At 47.8% G+C, this 6,000-nt stretch overlaps 1 long non-coding RNA gene across 1 annotated transcript in view; it reads right to left on the bottom strand.

Moving 5' to 3' along the window:
- Positions 1-279: 279 nt before the first annotated feature.
- LOC126215238 (uncharacterized) overlaps positions 280-6,000 on the bottom strand; it is a 155,317-nt gene continuing 149,596 nt past the window's right edge. The window contains exon 3 of the long non-coding RNA XR_007542110.1: positions 280-1,646. This is a non-coding gene — a long non-coding RNA (uncharacterized LOC126215238). The remainder of the gene's footprint in view (positions 1,647-6,000) is intronic.

Raw genomic sequence — 6,000 nt, 5'->3', positions numbered from 1 at the left:
CGGACCGTAAAAGAAGATCCCTGTGGAAGATAATGCCCTGGACCATATTTAAGCTTTTATGGGGCGTGATAGTAACAGAAACATCCCCAGCTTCTTATAAGCGAGTAATGACCGCGACTGGGCAGAGGATGCTGTTTTTATCAAGACTGACCCGGACTGCATTTTTGACAAGCCCTCCACCTCCCCAAACTCGTCCTCTAAATGCTCTACAAAGAACTAAGGCTTCATGGACACCAAGGATTCCCCATCAGCTCTGGTACAGACGAGATATATACAATATATTGCGCAGTATGTATACATGTAGCTCTGAAAATATTTACAGGCGAAATATTTACAGTTGCAGCATAAAACACGACCTCATGTCTAGCAACAACAAAAACAACAGAAAATGTCAGAAACCAGTTATGGAGGTCTCCAGCACCCATACCCTCATGTGATTCTAGCAACGGTCACTCACTGGATACACTGATCTGGAAACATCATTTCTTCTTAGGTACACTATCTTCAAGATACAGCACTCACTCCTACATGGTGCTTTTCTGGAGACACTACTCAGACAAGATACTCCTGCTTCATGTATTCCAACTTTACAACTAACAGGAATATTTATTTTCTTAACAGATGTGCCCCTGTATCTGACAGTAGCTTCAATTTCTTCCTCAGTCGTGCACAATACTTTCTAATACATCGTTTTCTGTGGCACACTCTACTCTTCAGACTGTGGGCTTATCTGTCTATTACTTGGACTGTGGGCTTATTTATTGCGACTGTGTTCAACTGCACAGCTTTTTCACTTCTTAGTTTCCCTTATTCTTCCAACTTCTGCTTGGCACTGGCATCCTGCCCTTTATACATACCACGTACTTCGTTGCATTCCATGCCTTATCACCCTGTTTGGTCACATTGAGAACAAGTAGCATTTCTTACTGTAACATAATCGGTAGGAGTTGCACATTTTCTTCCTAGCATGTTGGTGGATGTCCTGTCCAACTGTTAATTCAGAATGGAGACATCTCTGAATAGCTTCCATTGTATTTGCTCTGATTCCATATCATCAGGAGCTTTCTGTTTAAATTTTTCGACGACAGATTGTTTATACCATTTTTGCAGTGGCTGCTGGTGTCCATCCACCCATCCATTTGAAAGGAGACACTCCATGGAGCGTAGGTCCCTTGTGTTGTTGTGTACCCTTCGTGCGGTGGTTGCTGACATTTATCTGCACATCCTTTTGAAACGAGACACTCCATAGAGCATAGGGCCTTTGAGTTGTTGTATAGGCCTATGCTTTGTGCAGTAGTTACTGGTGTTCATACGCCCATCCAGCTGAAAGGAGACACTCCACATAGCATAGGTCCCCTGGGTTGATGCATATCCTTTGTGCAGTGGTTAATGGTGTTCATCTGCCCGTCCATTGGAAGGGAGACACTCCACAAAGCAAACGTCCATTGGGTTGTTGTATAGGCCTACCCTTTTTGCAGTGGTTTCTGGTGCAAATCTGTCCATCCAGGTGAAAGGAGACGCTCCACAGGGCACAGGTCCCTTGGGTTGTTCTAGATGCCTACCCTTCGTGCAGTGGTTGCTGGTATTCATCTGTCCATCCGTTTGAAAGGAGACACTTCACCAAGCTTAGGTCCTTGGGTCAACATCTGCAACAAAATACGCAAAACGTTACGAAACAGCTGCAAATATATGATACACATAGAATAAGCATTTATTAAAACCGTAAGTAATGTTTCCACATCGCAAGAGACGGAGCCATTCTGAACTGGGGAATAACTGCTGTCAGTGTATAGTGTTGTTACCAGGGTTGATAATGCATGTAAGGGGAGTGAACACTGTGACATGATTGTTTGATCACTGGTAAGGACAGGGTGATTCTGCATATTTGTGTGGCACAGACTTATCAGAACCCGAATGAGTCTTATAATGGTCTCACTGTGGCTCTCCATTTGGCTGGCTGATTGAATCGTGTACTGACCAGATTTGTGGGGCGTTGAGATGGAACACTGGCCCAATGCTGGACCGCAACATAAAGTGGAGGCAGGCATATTATTTATCAAGGTTCCGGTCATTCACATCTGATCATCACAGGGGATGATCATCTTGTTCAGCAGCAAGCACCGGATAACCCTTCGCATCTGTCAGAGAACGCAGCTACCGTCACCTGTTGAGGCCGCCATTACTGTATCATGCATACTTTAAGAATTTGTACATGGGTGGAGCAGCAACTGCAGGATGAAATCATATTGTAGAAATAGTAAACAGTCAGTCAGTTGTAATTCTGAAGGCTTTCCCGGCGATCTAATGGCATCTGGGGTTGTCGGGTGTTATGCCGGATATCAGCGAGATAAAAGTGGCCAATAATGTCATAAACCGTGACACAGGGTACCAGCTAAGTAGAGCCTGGGATCCTGCTCTGGAATTGCTGAAGAAGCAACGGAGAAAGCTGCAGCACTCCACTAATAGACGAACTGAAGGCGTGGGCATGGAGAAAGATCCCCATACAGAGTTACAGCCGCACCACACCGAACATGGAACACCCAGGGTCGGGACTGACGGGGGCGGACCGCAGAGGGAACCTTTAGAAGCACTGCGGACCGAAAATAGAACGGCAACGCTCAGCAGATCACAGTGAGTGGGAGAGGACCACAGGGGGAATGCCTGGTACCAAAGACGGGATTCCAAACGCAGCAGACCGAAGATGGAACACCCAGGAGCGTGTCTGCCGGGCGCGGACCGCAAAGAGAACGCCCAGGACTGCAGCGGGTACGACAAATACCTTATAAGATAAATAACAAAAATATCATTCCATCTCATTTCACGGCTATGAACAAATCTCATACTTGTTAATTATAAACGGCCAAGGAACATAGCCATTCGTCATTTCTGAGTATAACTAACCATGCCAAATCTCACACCAAACACAGCACATTTACGCACGCACCTAGAAACGTACACATGTAAATAAAGCCCTCAATTCTCATCCCAAACCATGACTGAAAACATTACACGAAGCCCACCGGATGTTCAACTAATACGGGCTTCAAAATCCACCCATGTAAGGTCTTAGGGCTCGGGGAGCTTTCTTTATCAGATAATCCGCGGTGTGCAGCCGCCAGTGGGTGTGTGACGTCAGGCGGGCAGCGGCTCTGCTCGGCGCGGCGGGATATTGATATGCAGTGGGCCGGGATGAAAAGCAAGCGGTGTCAATAGCGACCTCGGTGCGGCCGCGTGTGATGGATGAGCCGGCCGCCGCGCCTAATGGCCGCCGCGTTCTTAGGGCGGCGGGGGTGGAGGAGGCACTTAGGGAGCGCTCCGGTCCCGAGGAGGGCGCGCCGCTGCCGCGCCGAAACGTCTCGCACCCCGACACTACAATGGCGCCGCGCGTGAACAGACCAGGGCTCTCCCCTGATCTGCAACGAGTTCGGAGAATTTTATTTCGCGTAATGTGGCCGTTTCGAACTGTGGACAACTTTGTATCGGACTACATTATAACAGTAAGTGTCTTGGTCGCATGCTACTTTATTAAAATGCACTGGGTTGGCCACGCGGGATTATCCGAGCGGTCTGGGGCGCTGCAGTCATGGACTGTGCGGCTGGTCCCGGCGGAAGTTCGAGTCCTCCCTCGGGCATGGGTGTGTTTCCAGAATGAGATTTTCACTCTGCACCGGAGTGTGCGCTGATACGAAACTTCCTGGCAGATTAAAACTGTGTGCCGGACCGAGACTCGTACTCGGGACCTTTGCCTATCGCGGGCAAATGCTCTACCAACTGAGCTACCCAAGCACGACTCGAGAGTCGAACTCGGGACCTTTGCCTTTCGCGGGCAAGTGCTCTACCAACTGAGCTACCCAAGCACGATTCACGACCCGTCCTCACAGCCTTACTTCTGCCAGTATCTCGTCTCCTACCTTCCAAACTTTACAGAAGCTCTCCTGCGAATCCCGCAGAACTGGCACTCCTGAAAGAAAGGATATTGCGGAGACATGGCGTAGCCACAGCCTGGCGGATGTTTCCAGAATGAGATTTTCACTCTGCATCGGAGTGTGCGCTGATACGAAACTTCCTGGCAGATTAAAACTGTGTGCCGGACCGAGACTCGAACTCGGGACCTTTGCCTTTCGCGGGCAAGTGTTCTGCCAACTGAGCTACCCAAGCACGACTCACGAACCCTCCTCGCAGCCTTAGTTCTACCAGTATCTCGTCTCCTAGAGCACTTGCCCGCGAAAGGCAAAGGTCCCGAGTTCGAGTCTCGGTACGTCACACAGTTTTAATCTGCCAGGAAGTTTCATATTAGCGCACACTCCGCTGCAGAGTGAAAATCTCATTCTAGTAAGTGACTTGGTCGCATGCTACTTCATTAAACTTCAGTGGGTTGACAAAGTCGGACCTCCTCTGGCACGCGTAGTGCAGCAACATGGTATGGAGTCAGCAAGTTTTTGGAAGTCCACTGCAGAAATATTCAGCCACGATTACTCTATAGCCGTCGATAATTGCGAAAGCCATGCAGGATTTTTCTCACCAACTGACTTCTCTATTATGGCTCATAAATGTTCGATGCGATTCATGGTTGGTTGCTTGGTTTGGGGGAGCGTACGAAACAGAGAGGTCATCTTCCCCGTGGGAATACGCAAGGAAGTCGGCCGTGTCATTTCAAAGAACCATCCCGGCATTTGCCTGAAGTGATTTAGGAAAATTACGTGAAATTCCCTGCTTAACCCGTAGGACAGGATAGATAGAATAAATTGTGGAAAGGGGCCAAAATAAGGGGCTGTCAGCTACACTCGAACATACAACTTTATTTTTCGCAGGAGAGCTTCTGTAAAGTTTAGAAGGTAGGAGACGAGGTACTGGCAGAAGCAAAGCTGTGAGGACGGGGCGTGAGTCGTGCTAGGGTAGCTCACGTGGTAAAGCACTTGCCCGCGAAAGGCAAAGGTCCCGAGTTCGAGTCTCGGTCCGGCACACAGTTTTAATCTGCCAGGATGTTTCATATCAGCGCACACTCCGCTGCAGAGTGAAAATCTCATTCCGAAAACTTTATTTTTGATAAAAAATTACAAGAACCCAAAAGAAATTTTCTAAACACACAGCTTTAATCTTTGGGACTTAATTACCGGCCGAAAGCCACTTTAATTTAAAACGGCTGAAGGCCAGTAACTTAAAACGCAAGCATAATCGGAAATTTAAAAGGAAAGCCTTATCTTAAAACAGTTCTTTGGTTAGGCTGAAGTAAACAAATTAAATTCAAATTCGATGAAGGTAGAAAACTTGTAAACTCCAAAACATTATTTTTTTAATACATAAGTCCTTACGTGAAACAGTTTTTTAATTTAGGCTGAAGGCCGTAAGAACCGCCGGCCGGGGGGTGGAGGGGGGGGGGGGGCGAGCGGTTCCAGGCACTACAGTCTGTTACTGCGCGACCGCTACGGCGCAGGTTCGAATCCTGCCTCGGGCATGGATGTGTGTGATGTCCTCAGGTTAGTTACGTTTAAGTAGTTCTAAGTTCTAGGGGACTAATGACCTTAGAAGTTAAGTCCCATAGTGCTCAGAGCCATTTGAACCGTAAGAACTAACATCTGAAACTCAAAGCGGCTGAAGGACGAAAAAATTGATTTTTTTTAATGCCAAAGGGCTTGCGATAAACAGTACATTAAACTACGCTGAAGGCCTTAAGAGTGAAACAACTCTAATTAAAAGACAAAAACGGCTAGAAGCCATACAAGTACCAACAACAGGAACAAATTAAAAAATAAGGCAGTACACACGGGGTACGAGGGTCGGCCTGTAATTCAAACACTAACGCTCGCTTAGGTGAGACAGGCAGTCGGGCCAACCAGTCACGATACGATGACGACCCAATCGACCGACAGTCAGCGGACCCGCAGACAAGATAACTTCCACTTCACCCGACCAGGGCACAACAGGGGGTTCAACGGAACAACGTAGAAGATATTGACGCCCACAACCAATCATACACGGAGCTGTCAAATTACACACCGC

This window comes from Schistocerca nitens, chromosome 12, assembly GCF_023898315.1.
Source record: "Schistocerca nitens isolate TAMUIC-IGC-003100 chromosome 12, iqSchNite1.1, whole genome shotgun sequence".
Lineage (NCBI taxonomy): Eukaryota > Metazoa > Arthropoda > Insecta > Orthoptera > Acrididae > Schistocerca > Schistocerca nitens.
The sequence above is the reverse complement of the archived record's forward strand: the minus strand, read 5'-3'. Positions and strand labels throughout refer to the sequence as shown.